Source organism: Micropterus dolomieu, linkage group LG06, assembly GCF_021292245.1.
Source record: "Micropterus dolomieu isolate WLL.071019.BEF.003 ecotype Adirondacks linkage group LG06, ASM2129224v1, whole genome shotgun sequence".
In the NCBI taxonomy this organism is placed as follows: domain Eukaryota; kingdom Metazoa; phylum Chordata; class Actinopteri; order Centrarchiformes; family Centrarchidae; genus Micropterus; species Micropterus dolomieu.
Genome location: NC_060155.1, coordinates 14930846 through 14948600, shown reverse-complemented (window position 1 = coordinate 14948600; position 17755 = coordinate 14930846). Strand labels below are relative to the sequence as shown.

The 17755-nt window shown below is 41.3% G+C and overlaps 1 protein-coding gene and 1 long non-coding RNA gene across 4 annotated transcripts in view; one reads left to right on the top strand and one right to left on the bottom strand.

Annotated features, from left to right (window-relative positions):
• The window catches only part of pbx1a (pre-B-cell leukemia homeobox 1a), a 48496-nt gene that overhangs the window by 9497 nt on the left and 21244 nt on the right, over positions 1–17755 (top strand). The gene's annotated exons all lie outside the window — the stretch shown is intronic.
• LOC123972304 lies at positions 12986–14401 on the bottom strand. Of its 2 annotated transcripts, none has more exons than XR_006825396.1 (3): positions 14363–14401; positions 13621–14064; positions 12986–13386 (listed from the first exon to the last, which is right to left on the bottom strand). It is a non-coding gene; the product is annotated as an uncharacterized LOC123972304 (long non-coding RNA). The 2 variants fall into 2 exon arrangements; XR_006825395.1 differs by having other exon boundaries at positions 13657–14064.

The following is a 17755-nucleotide window of genomic DNA, read 5'->3' as shown; positions in this document are numbered from 1 at the left end:
CTATTATATTTTATTTGGCTTGCTAGCACCATCTTGTAGTCTGTTTTATTGGACATGTCCTTCAGCACCATGTTTAGCAGTCTCCTCCCTTAAACACATAAAATTCCTTTATGTTCCTATTACTTGAGTTTATGAAGAGCGTCTTCAGCCCCCTCCCTGCTGATAAGATCATATTGATAGATTGATATTGGAGGAGCTGTAGTGTGATGAAGGCGCAGGGGTTAAGAGCTTCTTGGATAGTTTAACCTTGATAAAACAGTTGTTTCAGTGAGGCTGATTTCGCCCCATCCGTCTTCATCCGTCAGGGCCCCGTTGAAGTATGCAAATTAAGGCAGTAGAGGGAAGAGCAGTGTGCGGTTAAATGGGGCGTTGCGAATGTGCGGTGTACCGCGCCGACGGGGTGATACTACTTACTGTCCAAATTTAGTGTGTCTCTTCTGAAACATCCTTCCCCCCTCTCTTCCTTTTTGTCTGCATTTCAAGAATATATACCGCCCTGAGAGGAACTGTGGCCTCTCGTAAAATGATTACAACTGTGGCAGCAGCAAAGTATTTTATGTTTTACGTGTGTTTGTACAGATTTTAATGTTTTTGAGCCGGAATTTAGTGACTGCAGAACAGTGTTTTATCCCTTTATTTGTGTCTTTGTGTGTGCAGTATCTGTATTTACATGTTGCAGCGACTTTTATTGCAAGCTCCAGCCATACATTTTAGAATATGGCTGTTTATCGTGCTAATTAGTGAGTCTGGAGGTGTAAGGGTAATAATCTTTATGATAATAACTGTTTATGCCTTAATACTGCTCTCCATTCACAGTTTATGTTGCTCGGGCAGCTTCATTTGCCTGATTAGCTTTGTACCTACTCAGCAGCATTAGGGATGTTTTTTTTGTGTGTGTTTGATTCTCTCATTTATCTCGTGTGTCGGCATATTGATTGATTCCCCTGCTCACTCATTATTTTGTTCTGTTCTTCACAACTCATTTTCAGAGAGGGGGCCAGCACCGAGGCCAGAAACAGATACCGTGTCTCTTCTCTGCTGTCTGACTAGCCACCACACATATAAAGCTGTCAATCAGGAGCTTTCCTGCCTGCCCTTTGTTATGGAACGCCAGCTCTGTGGGTGGGTCCTCTGGGTGATAGATGGCTCGGAGAGCCTATCGGACTGCAAGAAGCATCCATCTCTGTCTGGAGCCTGTTAAACAAGCTTGGGAAAGCAGCCATGTAGTTCTAACCACCACTGGCCTCCACTAAAAAAACCCATTAACATTAATGAAGGATAGCTTTAAAAGTTCTTCAGTAATAGGCTTGAATTGGATTTATGAGTCAGATAGTTTGCCAGAGAGTACATCATGAAAAATGTCACTGGTAGACAAATGGAAATGAGCATTTGAAAGGTCTCGTGACACTGTTTCAGCAAGGATTTCAACTCAGGAACTTTTTTTATCTTGGCCCTCAATCATTTTCCCCCCACTTCTAAAATCAAGCAGCAGCTTCAGAGTGGCTGTGGGGGAAAACAAGGTGTTTGATGTTTTAAGTGACTGCAAAGATAAAGCTGCTCACCTTACACACGGAGAAGCTGCTGCTTCGAGAGAAGAAAAAATAAGTTCTTAATACTTTTTTTAAAGGCCTTTCATCCCAGGTGGCACTGGCCATTTCAATATCTTGCAACTACCACTTTACCTGTCTGCAAGGTCCCTATAGATGGCTGATGTGAAACTGCCATTAGCCAGCCAATTCCTCAGCCACAGATTACTGTGCCAGTACGTGGTAATCACAATGTTGAAAAAGGTCTGATTGCACTCCATCCAACCTACAAAGTGTGGCATAAATGGGTTTTTCGAAGGTCTGCAGTCGGTTGTTGGTATGTCATCATAGTGCATTAGGACTGTCAGAGGCAAAATGGCCGTTTTTGAAACCTCTTTCATTTCATGTGTTTCATGTTAAAAGGATGCAGAAATACACTTGGACCAAACCAGGCAAACAAGGCCTGAGTGAGACTGTTCAGCCAGAGCACCTTTGTGTACGAGCCGCAGCATGTCACGCTATTCACTTGCTTCCGCTGAAAGTATAGTTACTTTAAATATTTCTAATTTCATGCACTCCCCCCCCCCTCTTGGTTTCTTCCTCTGTCTGTCCTCTTCTCGCTCCTCTCCTCTCCTCCCTTCTCTCGGCTAGTCTGCTCTCTAGTAACCTCTGATGTCATTAGCGTTGGAGGGAGTTTGAAGGGAGAGAGGGGTTGCTATTCTTAATGAATTCCGCTGTGTCTTTGCACTCCCCCACCTAGTTAACCCTACCCCCCTTCAATGCTCAAGGTGTCAAATTAGAGCAGCTGGAAAAGGGGAGAACAAGGAGATGGACAAGGTACATCTCACCCCACCTCATTTCCTCACTCTCCTTCAAATCACCTAACACAAGATGATATTCATGAGTAGTACCCATGTATCCAACTATGCAAAAATGGTTGGATACACTCAACATTTTGACTTTCAAGATTAAGCAGCAGGTACTGCAGTTAATAAAATATTACTCATACAGTGCAGCTAAAGGACTATTCACCATCGAGTACTTTCACTCTGTTACATACAGTATGATCAATTCGCAGTGGTCAAAGCAGTATTCTGATCCTTTGTAGCTATACTACAATGTACAAGGTACTCAATTACGAGGGAAATCTCTAAAGAATCAAAAGTAAATTAGATAGATTTGCAGGATGATCCCTGTTAGTGTTATAATGTATTATTAATTGGATTATTATAACTGATTAATATGTAAGCTGTATTTTAATGTTGCTGCTGGTGGAGTTGGAGCTACTTTGATCTATTTTATATACTGCGGGGAGTTTCATCTACTGTACCCCAGCCTTTTTTTAGCTTGTAACCCTTAAAATGAAGCATGTGTGTATGCAGTTCTATTGAAGATTAATTCCCCACCCGCAACCATCTCACTTTGTTTGATTTGAATAATTGTTGGAAACCAAAATTATCAAAAGAAGGGTCAGTATTTCACAAGAAATAAGCGAAGATTAGAGAAGCCATGGAAAGAGATTTCCTGTGACACACTGGTGGAGTACCAACCCCATGATCTACTGTACAGCACTTACATAGTTATATTGTATATGTTTGTCACAGCTTTTTAAAACCTTAATCAGCAAAGTAAACATATCTGTCAAATAGACTGAAATGCAGTACAGCAGAAGTATTAAATTGTATAAATTGAAATACTCAAGTGACTCAAAAGTAGCTCAGAACTGTTCTTGAGTAATTGCTCTCTGCCACTATTAATCTGTGATTTTCCTTGAGATTTAATTTCAGTCATTTCTTGACCAGCTGACCAGTCGGTACCCAAGTCTCACTTCAAACCCACAGAACTTTATTTTCCATTCTAGCTGAGACCCCAAAGTTTCCAAAGACAACAAATAGGCTATGTCAGGTTGAATTTAGGGAAATGGGCATAAAATGCACAAGACTACCCTGGGAACCAGACTAATCTGCAAGCTCATGTTTTATTTGGCAGATGTGTCTCTACCCCCTTCCATTCAGAAAGATTTCCATGTATCCTGGATCTGGTAGGGGCCAATCCCAACCGTTTATCTAATATGGGGCGGGTTTGACTAGATGACTTTACAGAAGAGTGTTGCTGAGACATTTTCATAAACAACCAAGATGGTTGCTGCTGATGTGGAATTGTTTACTTTGAATCTGCTATCACATCAATATTAAACGTAGTGGACGGTGTATTTTCTCTAAAAGAAGAACAAACCACTGCGCTTTTTGCGTTTGTTGATAAGAAAGATGATTATTGCTGTATTTCAGACAGGATTTTACCACCTACGCTGCATTGCACGTTTTGTTATCTGATTCGCATTTATTAATACATTTGTGAGACATAAAGAATGTTTCAGTGCGATTAAATAGTGCAGTCATAAAAAAAATATTTCACTCTGCAAGCATCTTATAGCTACAAGAGTTGGAACACAGTGATCCAGAATATATGTGCTTCTGTCAGAGAGTGTGTAAGAAGATGATTTTTTTTTCTAGAATTAAAGGTGCTTCAGGGGAAATAAAAGAGGAAAAGTGGATGTTAAGGGCTTAACCTCCGCTTACCTCATCTTCATTTGTTTCCCATGACATTGTTTCGACAGTCTCCAGAGAGGAGGGCATAAACGTGTTGCTTTCACTGCGGGATAATAGTGGTAGTGACAGTGATAACATATCAGACTCCTTTGTAGCTCTGCAGCAAACACCTCGGCATGATGTCACATCCTCTTCGTTTGGCCGGTGATCCTCAGGAATGAGAAAAAACACACAGCACGGCCAAACAGGCACAAAAACGTGCAAGCTACATCGCCAGTAGCAGTTTTTAATGATGTTGAAGTGTTTCAGGGTGGATTTTTCCTGTGAGCCTAGCAGAGTTGTTGTTGTCTACTTCACCCCGGCGTTAACGGTTGATAGTCCTGACTCAACAGAGAGCCGACATCCCCCTGTGGCTGTGCTTACTCACTCCTGAGCCCAGCGTTTAGTTTTCCTTGGCAGACCCAGGCCACAGCTCATTAGACTAAGAGAATGTGCCTGCCTTAATTAATGATATGTAAATATCCTTGAATTGGCCACATTTGCATATTAAGAGAGATTTGTGGAATCTGTGGAGTAATATATTTTAATTAGGGATTAATTAAAAATAATGGGAATTTCATTTCGCCTGGCAGGTTGTGTTTGGTGTGAAGCGCGCGTCGGGGCCCAATCTTTGAACGCAGAGGCAGCTACCAACATGTGAAGAAAGCCCCTGCTCTTCCGCCTGCTATCTGTGCTGCATACAAACATGTGCGCGTGTGCCCTCAAACACACACACTGGCACACACACTCTGGCATCACATTCCTTGAGATGCCAGAGCCTTCCCAGGGGGTCTTCACAAAGCGCTGTAGCTTTGAAAAGCGGGTGAGGAGGAGGATGGGGGGGGGGGGGATCCAGCTTGAACACCCACAATATGTTTTAGGGGATGGTCCCTGTTTGGCTCGATTTCACCTCCTCTCATCTTTATGTTTTTTTCGTGTAGTTGGAGAATGGCTCTCAGACACGGAACGCTAGTTATGTTGGCAATTATGTTAATGGATGCCATTAGGCCATGATTGTGTATGGGAGAATGGGGAGAGAGGGCATGTCTTCAGATACCCAAGTCAATGTCGGCTTTGATCCACTACTGGGAGAATCTTTGCCAAAACATTTTCCAACATAGTCTCTTGTTTTTCAGTCATAGATCTTCTGCACGGCAAGCAGTTTGACCATCATGTCAGGGGTTGTTTCATTTCAGGCTATTTGTGCTCGGTAATGATGTACTCAGTGTGTTTTTTCTCTGACAGCTGTGAAAATAAATCTGAATAGAGACAAAGAAACCATCTGTCATCAGTATCACTAATAGCACTGATAGCACGGCCACTATCACGGCATCTCCTAGGTGGAAATCATCCCCATTACCCAAGCATCAAGGCTGCTTCCTGCTTCCTGATGCTCCTCGCTGCAGCAGCATCCCACACAGACACACTCTTGCCTGTTTTACAATCTGCAAAGACGACTTTTGAAGCGTACGGCCATTTTTCAGTCATTTTCAGAGAGCGGATGCAGTAAATGTCTGTTTTTCTTCGGGCTGGGCTCAACTCAGAGAGAGCTCCTTTGGCATTTGTGATGTGTCGTCAGCGTGCTGATGTTATTGATCCAGGACCTTCCGAATTCATTAGGAGATCCAGCACAACTGTGCTGCTGCATCTTTATTTATGTTACTGCCCCCTCCCTGGCCTGCCTCTCTCTCTCTCTGCCTCACTCCCCTGTCTGCCTTCCTCTTTCATCCTCGATGCATTATTCTTTTATTATTCTTTTACAGCTGCCTTATCGCCCGCATTTTGGTGAGGATAAGACCTGTCATCTTTGGGTCTTGTCTGGGAAGATGATGGGAGACTTCAAGGGGGAGGCGGAGGTGGAAGGGAGGGGGGAGGGTGGGTGTAAAGAATGCCTGCCGTCCCTCTTTTTTTTCCCTGTCTGAAATGGACCTTGCTCTCTTTCTCTCTTTTTTTTTTCCCTCTCCTCCACTCTCGCTCTCGCTGTCTCTCTTTGTAATGAGAATCTCTCCCTAATTGAGGGAGCTGCAGCGAGCTGGCCGAGGGCGGCAGGGTTAGATTGTGATACTGGCTACGTGACCGTTATGCTGATAGAGGTGGCAGATCAATAATTTAGGCCCTGACCTTAATGGTGGTGTTAAAACGCTCATTCCTCTGGAGTCTGGAGGCCTTAAAGGTGCAGAGTTGGATAAAGCCACAGAGCTGGCTGGATGTGGAGGTGGGAGTGGGGGATGGTGGGGGAAGCAGATAAGAGGAGAGGTGGAGAAAGACAGAGCGGGAGAGTGTATTTGCAGTCAGCCCCTCGGTCTGTGAAAGGAGGGATCATGAGTGATGTTTTTCTTGCTTCTACATTCAGACACTCACATTGTAACCAACATTCATCCTCTTAGTATCTATATGAATGCCATGAGTTTTTTTTTTCTCACCCTGTATTTGGTATCTGGTTGTAATCCGTTTTCATAAGAAATCCTCCACCCATTCTCAGTGATGCACTGAATGCATCACCAGACACCAGAAGTGAACAAAGACTGCAGTAACGAGTGGGTTTAATCTGGTTCTGGGCTTGTCTTGTGCTCCTAGCTTAGGGCCATGCACATTGAGGATTCGGACAGCCATCGATTTGATTCTGAGGGACATTAACGTCACGGCCTCATGCGTCTCTCTGAATCTCTAAGACCGGACTCATTCCCTGCTGGCAGGATGCAACCATCTCAGCTCCCCCCCCTGCTCCTCCCCACCCACCCACCCAGTCAGCCACCCTTAGGGGATGATATATTAGATATAACCAATTCAATTTTATGCAGGCAGGACAGACGCCCTCGGGACATAAACACACACATTTTTAATACACTCCTCACCAGGAAGCCCAATGTGCCAGAGCCTGCGGCTGCCCTGGGTCTCCTCTCACACTCAATTATTAATGTAACGGCCGTAGTGGCTTAATTAAATAATAAAGACAAGCTTACTGCAAAGGAATGGACCAAGGACAGTCAGTAAGGAGAGGCGGCTCCTCTAAATGTATGATTTTGACATATATGAGGATGCAGTGCTGTAAATATGTGATATTGCAATAACATTTGGTGACACAAAATGTCGTATCCCTCACCAAATCTACATTGATGGTTAACATATCTATTTATTTGGTCACTGTATTTTTTCCCTATCTTTTAAACAAGGAGTCATTTGTAGGAAAAGAAGAGGCCATATTCCATCTGAATTGCTTTGAGAGAGTGGTTAGTCTTATTAAAAAAATTCTAGAAGGCCCTTTAAAAAAATCATTTGAGGGAGAAGTGTAGTCTTTTGGTTTCAAGTCTTGGACCTGCTCATAAATCATTTGTCTTGAGTGTCGGGTCAAACAGGGGATTGTGATACTTCAACTACATAAAAAGAATCATTTCCTCAGATTATGGATTCCTGCCACCTCAAGGGCAAGCCAGAGGAAGCACTCTGTCTCAGATGTGATGAAATGTGGCGTTATCTTTTACTTTGTTTCATTAGATTCACTGGAGATTACACACTCTATCCTCAAAGACTAGATTTTCCAGCTTTCTAAGATGAGAGATCTTCTGGCCTCGGGGCAAAAAAATATATTTCCAGCTCCCTTCCCGGCCCGTTTCTTGGGGTTCGTGACTGTTTTAACTCGCAATTAATTATTCAAATTCATTTTGAAATGCAGGGTTACATTTTGAGTGGCTTGTTCAGAGGCAAAAGCAGTTTTTTTCACTAATGGCAAGTAAGCTCTGCCATTAGATTGAAAAATAGGCCCATTGTGTGTGTTGACTTGGTGGTGTACTGCGATGAAGGATTGCGACAAACTGGAGTGTTTAAATCGGCGAATTGAAATTAATGCCCTCTCAAAGCCAGGCTTGCTGACGATACATTAAAGCTAATACTCCAGTGAGGTCGAGCAAATGTTTGTTTATATACATGAAATACGCTCGGAGAGAATGAAATGATTGCATTTTGCTCAAGTAAACACTTATATTAAAGAGACAAAAAAAACAATTGTAATGCCATGAGGTGTGGGTGCTTTGTATGTGTATTGTTCCTTCTTTGTTTTTGAGTAGACTAATATTTCCTGACATGTTTCATTTATTTGAATTGTTTGTTTTTTTTTAAATCCTCTGTTCTTTGTCTTTTTCCACAATTAAGCCTTTTTTGTTGGATATTTAATTTTTTATATTTTTTGCCATCCCATGCTTTTCGCCTACTGACACATTGAGACCCTTTCAAAGGTCATACCTCAAGTCTGTCTTGTCACATCTCTTATTCAGACTGGTTTTATTTATTCATGCCACTTTTTGATTTTAATAATTTAATTCAATGAAATGTTTCTTTCATTCAGCGATAAAGTGCTTGCGAGGAGTGTTGACGTTCCTGATATGGTTATATGGCCTCTTTATCCAGCGTGGACAATCCTCCATGTAAAGTGTGGGCTGTCGCTGTCAGTAGAAGCTGTAATGTATATCGATTGAAATTATCCCTCACCTCCACTGCAGCCAGAGGACCTCTCAGGTGCCGGGGCGAAGAGGCGTATAAGAGGCTCTTTTTGTACTTTTCTTTTTCCTTTAGAATTTAATGCCAGCGGCTGAGAGTGGTATTTATTTTCCTCAGACTCTGCTCTGCTATCCTGGAGTTGGCAGAGTGATTTTGTAGAATAGAAACATTATAGACTGTTAGTGTCAAAGTGTTAAATGTGATGTATAGAGCTGGGGCTTTCACAGGGAGGAGGGTGGACGGGGGGTTGAGGAGGAGGCGGTAAGGAGGTGAGCACTGCCAGCCATAACTGGAGCAAGGTGCTCATGGGAGAGAGGAGCCATCCACCATGTGAGGGATGGCAGGGTAATGTGGCGGGAGGTAATGGCTTTTCTCAGTCCGCTGAAACAGAGGGGAGATCATTAGGGGCTACCGCGCCGCACCGCGCCGTCCGTTTACCCCGACTCTGCCAGCGTCTCCTGTCAGAGCAGGGATGTGGAGACACTCATTGTGTTTGTCTGTCTGTTTTCTGTGGCGCTGGCACCATTGCTCCAAAGAGGCCAGAGTGTTTGATTATTATTTTGGGCCTTTCTTACTGGGATGGATAGACACTGACACTTTGGCTCACAGCTGCACTCAGATTTCCTTACCGAATGCTTCTCCAGCTGTGAAATCAAATCAACGAGCGAGGCCAGACCTGATGACAAAAACAAAACTCCTTGACTTCTCCTTTGCTGTTATTTAATCCAGTTTTACTTTTCTACAAGCAATACAGGTATTGGGCGCAAAACTGCACAAACAGGAGATTAAAAAACAGTTGAGATATTGAGGTGAAAAGTGATAATTACTTTGTTTCATCAAGGTTAGGTTTGACTTTGATTCATTTAAAAGATCACAGTTGTAGTCATAAATTTTATGTTACAAGATGCAACCTAACACATATCTTTATAGTTCAAAACTCAAGTCCTAATCAAAAGAGAAATTGACTTCAGACAGATAGTTTGAAAGGCATGAAGACAAAAAGCCTTCAGATCTCAAAGCAAATGTCTATGGCAAAATAAAGATACCTCCTTTTATTTTCTTCGAGGTTATCGTTGGCTTTGAGCTATGTTTGTTTGGTTTACAAATCATTACAGCAGTTGACATTCATGTCTTACTACAGTGGGTACGATGAAACGCATTATAACTGCACGATTTTATGAAAAGGGAAATTGTCTTCACACCAAACATCTTATTTTGAAAAGCTGTGTTTCAAGCTTCACACACCACTGCATGGTTGGATGTTTGAGAATCTATATTGGCTTTCCTACGTGCAGCATGAATGTCTAAACTTAAATTGTGGGGAAAGACAGTGATGGCATGTTTTTTGCGACCTATGTTAGAAATAAAGGTGTGCTTTGTGCATCAGCGAGGAGTCCTCAAAACCGGTTAACAGCACTTTGAGCTGTCGGTCGATTTTTGCCCTGGTGAGCCTCCAGCCCGGCGTGACAGAGAAGATTGGACCTCATTAAGGTCTACACTCTTTCCGCTGTCTGGGTGTGTGTGAAATGGGCTCTGCTGCTGCCAAAAGCATGGACTGTTATTGTGTATCTCCATTGTGCATGTGAAATCACAAAAAAGGGCTCGCAGGACAGACGACCAGGCCTGCATATTCATCTTGTCGTGTCATTTACCTGCTTAGTGCTCATTTTCCAGATGTTTTTTTTTTCTTTCAGTTTTTAAAAGCCCTTCTGTTGTAGTTGAAGGTTGGTGAGGAAGTCACATCCTTAACAAGGAGATTCTCCTTGTGTCGCTGTCATGACTCATTCTTACCGTGTGAAAAAAAGCTTCTGAGAAATATGATCGCTCCTGTAAAATGGACCAATTACTCCCCATTGACAACCTTCAAAACCCACTTTTATTGGCCGATCTAGCCAAATAAAACTTTATTGCACATGTGGAAAGGGGTGCCGTCATTTTTGCATAGCTTTTCCAAGCCCAGCGTTTATATGATCCCTGTTATTACACCTCTGTGACATTTAAACTTTATTGAACAAGACTTTAAAATCTGTACGCAGTACATAAAATATTGAGGAATTTATTTCTTTCAGATGGGAGGAGAGTCCCCCAACAGTTCAGACCTGAGTGGAGCAGACTGACATGGTTTTGTTAAATCAAATAATTTATTTAAGAAAGCATATTTTAGAATGGGTGTCAGTATTTATTTTTTTATTTGTAGGGCTTCAATGAACCATTATGTTCATTATAGATTATTCTGCCAATTATCTTCTCAATAAAATTGTCAACAAAATGTCAGAAAAATGTGACAATAATATCAGAAACATGCTGTCAGTGTGGTAGGTGTTACAGAATGACCTCCCAGGAGTTTGATTAATCAATAAATTGTTTAGTGTACAAATTAGAAATGCACAGCAGAATTTCCCAAAGCCCAAATTGACATCTTTAGATCACTTGTTTTGTCTTACTAACAGCTCAAAACCCAAATGTAAGGCTTATTATTGATTAATGTGCTGGTTAGTTTTATCTTTTAGTCTTTAAAATGATACCTAAAGTGTAAATTGACGTCTTCAAATGTCAAGTGTTTTGTCCTAAAAAGAGTCCAAAACCCAAACTTTTACTATCACATAAGACAAAGAAAAGCATCAGCTTCTCATGATTTAGTGGCTGGAATTGGTGTTTGCGCTTAAAAGATTACTTAAGCAATTAATTGATTATCAAAATAATGGCTGAGATTCTTTTTTGTCACTCTACTGACTACTAACTAATCTAATCAACCAATCGTTTAGGCTCTAATATGTGAAATTTTAATGTAGTACAAAATCGCCACAGTTTAACGTTAAATTATTATTATTTTTTTTTTACCTGTGAGCTTCCTCCTTTAAAATCAAATGCATTTCTTTGACAGCCGACAGAGAGAAAAAGCTGAAAAGGGAAAGGCATGGGGAGAAAGGTCCTGCCCCCCTCCTCTGTGTAATTAAAAGGGGGTGTCTGTCAGTGGCTGCTGCTGCTTTGTGTGGCCCCATATGTTTGGGCGCTGATACAGGGAGGATTATTCTGTTTGGAGGCCTGATAACAGCCTGTTTATAACCTTGGCACAGGCTGGAGCCTAATCTGGCAGCAGCACATCTCTCCCCCCCGCACCCCCTAAATTTTCACAGAAAAACCATATTGGCTATTTTTTCCTCCCATTGGGGGAAACAGTCATGATCCAAAAGGACTAAAGTGTTTTACCTATATCTCTAGTTTGCATGTATGGTTCTGCTCAGCCTGTAATATCATGTGAAACGTTGATCTTAAACTGTCAAACTGAATGTGAGTTACAGTATCAGGATGATACAGGTTGTGAATGTTAACAGGTGTAAAATTAGTCCAGCTTGTTGTGCTATTTCGGTTGATCATCTATCACCATATACAAATACTGTTTCCTCCGCTGAACAAGTTCTTCTTTCCACTTTCAAGGTGTTATGTCGTTGAGTTGTACAGAATCAGTTCTACCCTCATCACTTCTCTGGATGTCAGTGTTCCCTTTGTTGCAAACTCCATTTTCATTTTTTTAATTCACAGGCTGATTAGTTCAGTCTTTTGTTCTCACAGTATATTGCCATCGCACTGCCTTTAACAGGACTGTGTCGTGATTTTAATTCTGCTACTGCAAACTGCTTTGTGATTTTAAGTCCTTTGTGCTTTTCAAAAAACAGCAGAAATTCTCTCTTTTTGAACGCCTAAATCATGCCTCTCCTCAACTAATTGCTGCATAACTGATTTTATGAAATGAATTGAACACTTGTTGCCCAGTATAGAGGCTGTATTCTTAAGAAAATCTGAACTAATCCTACTGGTGTATGATGGAACAGTGTTATACTGTCAAACACTTTTGTATAATTATACTAGTATGAGAAGGTATTGCCTCCGATGACCACTAAAGGAAAGTAACAAATTCATTTACTCAAGTAGGCAACTTCATGTACTTAATGAGGTACTTTCTATTTTATGCTGCTTTATAATTATACTCTATCATCATTTCAAGGGGGAAATATTGTGCTTTTTACTCCACTTTCTTTATCAGCTGTAGTTTTCAGATTGAAGTATTACATACAAATCCTATTATCAGCTTATAAAACATGATGCATTGTCATAGTATTAAAAAGCAGTTAAAACTAGCTTTACATTGACCAACTCCAACATTAAAGTCTGGTTTACATGTTAGTGCATCAACAATAATGTAATATGACAGGAGGAGAATGCATAATGCATAATGAATACTTTTGCATTTGGTAAATTTTGTTGCAAATACTTCTGTACTTTTACTTGTAACTGAGTAGTTTAACACTGTTGTATTGCTACTTTTATTTAATAATATCTAATTATTTAATATATGAACACTGCATTTGCAAGTATTTTAATCAAGGAACAAATACAGAAATGTAAGCTCCTTGCTCACATCCTGAATCATGTCATTCTCTGCGAGTCTCGCCTTAAATGTGCACGTTAATAAGAGGAACCTGGCTGATGAGTTTCCAGCGCGCTGAATAAAAGTCACTCTCAGTAATGCACTGTACCATAGCAAGGACCCTTAACCGGCACGCTGTGGGGAGAGAGAGTGCTCGGAGTGGCAGGCAAAGAGAACTGTCAACCTGTCACATTTCTCCCTCCTCTTCCCCCTGATAAATTAAAGTTACACAGTGTGCGTGTTGTAGCAGCGGAAGGCTGTGCAGAAAGCCTGGCTCCTCAGGTCTCAGGAGATAGCTGGCAACTAGGTCAGACTGATAATGTAATCCGCTGACTGGATCCTCAGCCCACTACATCCAGAGAGAAAAGCATGACAGGAAAGAAACGAGAATGGAGGAAAATAGGAACTTTTAGGTGTTGTTGCACTTACTAGGCATTGCCTCGCTGGCTTTAGTTAATCAAGAGTATAAAGGAGTAATGTCCATGCAGCCTATTGTGAGGAAGCGTAGTGATAACATATCCAGCTACTGCTGCGTGTGTTTGTGTGTGTGTGTGTGTGTGTGTGTGTGTGTGAATGCACTCACATAATTATTTAAAAAGTGTAATCCATGTCAATATACCTCACACTCCTCGCACAGGAATCTTATTTACACGTTATCTTTGGACCGCATACTGCACTGCACATCCACAACAAAATAGTATCGTGCGAGTCCGCGGGGAGAGAGTGACAAGAATAAGTTCCTGCATCAGCAAGGTGCATATTCAATCCCATGCAGTATTCCAGAGAGGCTCTGTGGGCCCACTGTGACAACTCTGCCTCCCTGCAGGTGTGGAAATGAAACAGGGCCTATAAATAGCCCAGGCAGCTGGGAGTAGAGCACTGTGGAGCAAGGGGGGAGGGAGGGAGGGAGAGAAGGAGGGGGCGAGGATTAGAGGTCCAGCTGGGGATGCAGGTGTGTACAGGCTGACCAACAGAATACGACTGCTGTCTCACCCAGGGGGCCGGGAGTGAAGAGAGGCTATGGAGCCTGGAAGGAAACTTCAACATTATAAATTCATAGGTATCTGGTAATACGGAAATACCAAACTGTATTGTTGCTATAGAAAACTATAAAGCGTGATGACACACGCTTTATAGTTTTCTATAGCAACATTTGATGAGGTAACTTCACTGTGCAAAATAGCTAACAGGTTATTATGACAAAATATATAATAGTGGAAGTTAGTAGAAGAGTAGTAATAGTGGAAGAGCTTGCAGAACACTTAAAAAAGTGAAGAGTGAAGAAATGTGCTGCAAGATGTATTTCAAAAGCAAAATAACATTACCTAGTTCAGTGAGTATGTCGGAACATAAGCGTGGTGTTTGGTGGATCATCAACATCTTAACTGAACAGAACCCTGATAGAACATTTGTCGCTGTTTCCATGGCTACAGCTGTCTGACTGTTGAATGTTCTGCTGTGAACTGCGAGTAGATCCGTAATGGCCTTTCTTCTTCTGTTCAGTATCTCAGTGCCACGTGCACAGGTTCAACCCTCTGATCGCAACATTTGGAATTTCAGCTTGCAGAACAGAATATAAATTGTTTTTTTGAAAGTATGTGTGTTTAAATCTGTGTGCCATGATGATGTGATAATGTATTACTAGCTGTGATTTCTTTTGGTAATATTGCGCATCACATTTACATTCAATTGACTTTTTACCGCAGTAGGACAGGTACATCCTGACATCTGCATTATGCCCTTCACTATATTGACATAGCTGACCACAGTATCAATGCTTCACATCTTGATGGGTAATAATGAGCACAGGCTCTCACGTTGGACAAACAAAATGTCTAACACCTGCAGAAGTGCAACGAACATAGATGTATCCCAGGATTTAGGAAAACAGGCTTCATTTGTGCATTTTCTGACAGTAACGTGTACAGTAATGTCATTAAAGAGTTCAGCACTGCGGGCCCTGATTTTGGGCTGTTTCAGCAGCTTTGATCTCTTTCCAAAGACTTGGATGTGATGACAAAATGTGTAGTGGTGCTTTGGCAGATGGCAGTTCCCTTTTCACCCTTTCAGATTGACATAGTGACCTGGGTTAAACCTACATTGGTTTTTTGACCTGAAGCATGTGCCTTTGTGAAGTAAAATCTATGGAACAGCTGCAGCCCCAAGTTTTTAATGAATGGTGATGACAATGTATTAACCTGTGACAGAAGCATGAAAGAAAATGGGTCAGCCGTTGGTGGAACATGCATTCAGTAGTCCCTAGTTTTGGGATATTAGTGTTTCTTGCATGTGCTGCTGACGCCACAGGGCTGTCTGCATAGTATAGTATTATGCTGCGTTACAGAGAGCGATGTTGTCTTTATTTTTTAAAATCAAGCTGCAGCTTTTAGGGCAGAAAATGCTGCCTACATTCCCAACGGATGAGTCGATATGCTTTTCATGTAAATGACGTCTAGCACTTGCACACTGGTGTTTGCATTAATGCATTAATTCCACAGTAGTGTATGCTTTTTTTTCTTTTCTTTTTTTGCTGGAGGCAAACCGACACATTCTCATCAAAAACACACTCCCCCGCTTACAGTCCCACTCCACTCAGACACACAGGCACACATTTCAGTGCTGATTGACAGCAGGAGCTCCAGCTGACCCAGAATTTCTGCTACAGTGGGACGATCCCACAGGCCTGTGATTAATGACTAGGCTTTATCCGCTAGTGGTGTGGTAGGCCTGCCAGCCAGGCCACTTAGACAGCCTGGACCACTACCTCTGCTGTAAACACACACTCTCTCTCTCTGCTTCTGTCTCTCTCTCCTTCTCTCTGCTTAAAGACATTGCATAGTCATATTCATTGTTAAAGCTCTAAACCTTTGTCCCACGTTGACCCCCTCCAACACACATGCTTCATACAGCATTACCATGACCTGAGTTTTTGCTCCTGCCCTCATGAGCTAAGCTTGGTTATGTTGTAGCTTCTGATTGCAAACATTAGTCAGATATTATTTACATCATTGCTGCATTAGGAGTGCCAGTAGTTTTGAGCTAGGTATCATGCATAAAGAATTTGCTTTTTTAAGAAAGTGCTCTGTTTTGTTATGTAAAAATTTCTGGCACGGATCTTTCTTTTTATCCATAACATGCCAACACCTATCTGGAACACCAAGCATGTTGAAAAGCAGATGTTAACAAAGATATTTGACCAAGAAATATCTCTCGAGTGTATGAATTGGAGTTGGTCTCACTAATGAACAGTGATCCGTCACATTTTTGTTTTTTCTCCTGACAGCTAGGGGCAGACTAAGCACTAGTCTTTTGAGCACCAGGCCTCAGTAAAACAGTAAACCTCACAGGGATTTCCGCAGTTGTGACAGCGTCCAAACAAACTGCATACGCAGCAAAACAAAGCCAGTTTGACTCAGTCTGCTTTGATGGGAAGCTCCCTGATAAATGCATGGAGAGACGATATTTCCTGCTAGAGCAAATCTCTCAAGTGTTACAATATTAATGGGCCCTCAAAGCCTATCAAACATTTGGATGGCATCGCACCACCTGCCAGATTCTATGCTGCAACTTTGTGCAGAAGATAGGGCCACTTTTGACTTGTGTTTTGATGACCAGTACACGACTAGTGGATCACAATTTGCAGCGGTGTATACATCTGGAGTATTTCAACCATGTGCAAACACAGTTACTTGATTACATTTACATTTACTCATTTGACAGACGCTTTCATCCAAAGCGACTTACATTTGTGGAACAACATACAATCATTAACAGAGCATAATATACAGCACGGGATCTACAACTGACAATACATATTAATAAAAGCAGCAATAAATACTAGTAAGCGCTAATGGCACATATCGCATCAATGGGGTAAATACCTAGGGAAAGTTAGAGTTAACAAAAAGTGCTATCAATACAAGATAATTATAAGGGGATAGAAGAAGGAGAGCACAGGAAGTGCATGTTAGATGTTAGGAGTTAGAGGTGTTATAAGAGGAAGTGTTCTCAGAAGAGATGAGTTTTCAAGAGCTTCAAGAGATTAATTGATTAATCACTTAACTTAACGATTAAGTAAAATTTGCTGATTCTGAAATGTAAGGATATGTTGCTGTTCTCTACTTTGTATCATTACAACCAGAATATCTTTTGGATGTCACCTTTGAATCTGGGGAATTGTGGCGTCTGTATTTTTCTGTTTTCTGACAACCTGAAACTAAGCTGGAGCTGAAATTATTGGTCAATTAATCAATGAGTTGATTGAAAGACAATTCATTTGCAACACTTTCAGATTAATTGTTTTTCAAGGAAAGGTGCCAAGTATTCGCTGGTTCCAGCCTCTCAAAATGTAAGAAATTCGATATTTTTCTTTGTCATGTAAGATGGTAAACTCAATATCTTTGTTTCAGACTTTCACTTGGTAAAAACTAGCAATTTCAATACATCACAGTGCGTTCTGGGGTAATATATGGAGCGCTGTTTACAATTTTCAGACATATTATAGACAAAACAGTTAAACGGTTGGGAAAATAATCTGCAGATTGATCAATTATGGAAGTAATTATTAGTTGCAGTCCTGGACTAAACAGTGAATTTATTCATCAAAAATAAAATTATAGGAAGCAGTAAACATTTGAAGCTGTAATTTTGATCCTGGTTAATCATTTTGCAAGGCCCACCACACTGACTGCATACTGATACTTTTAGCTTTTCCATGG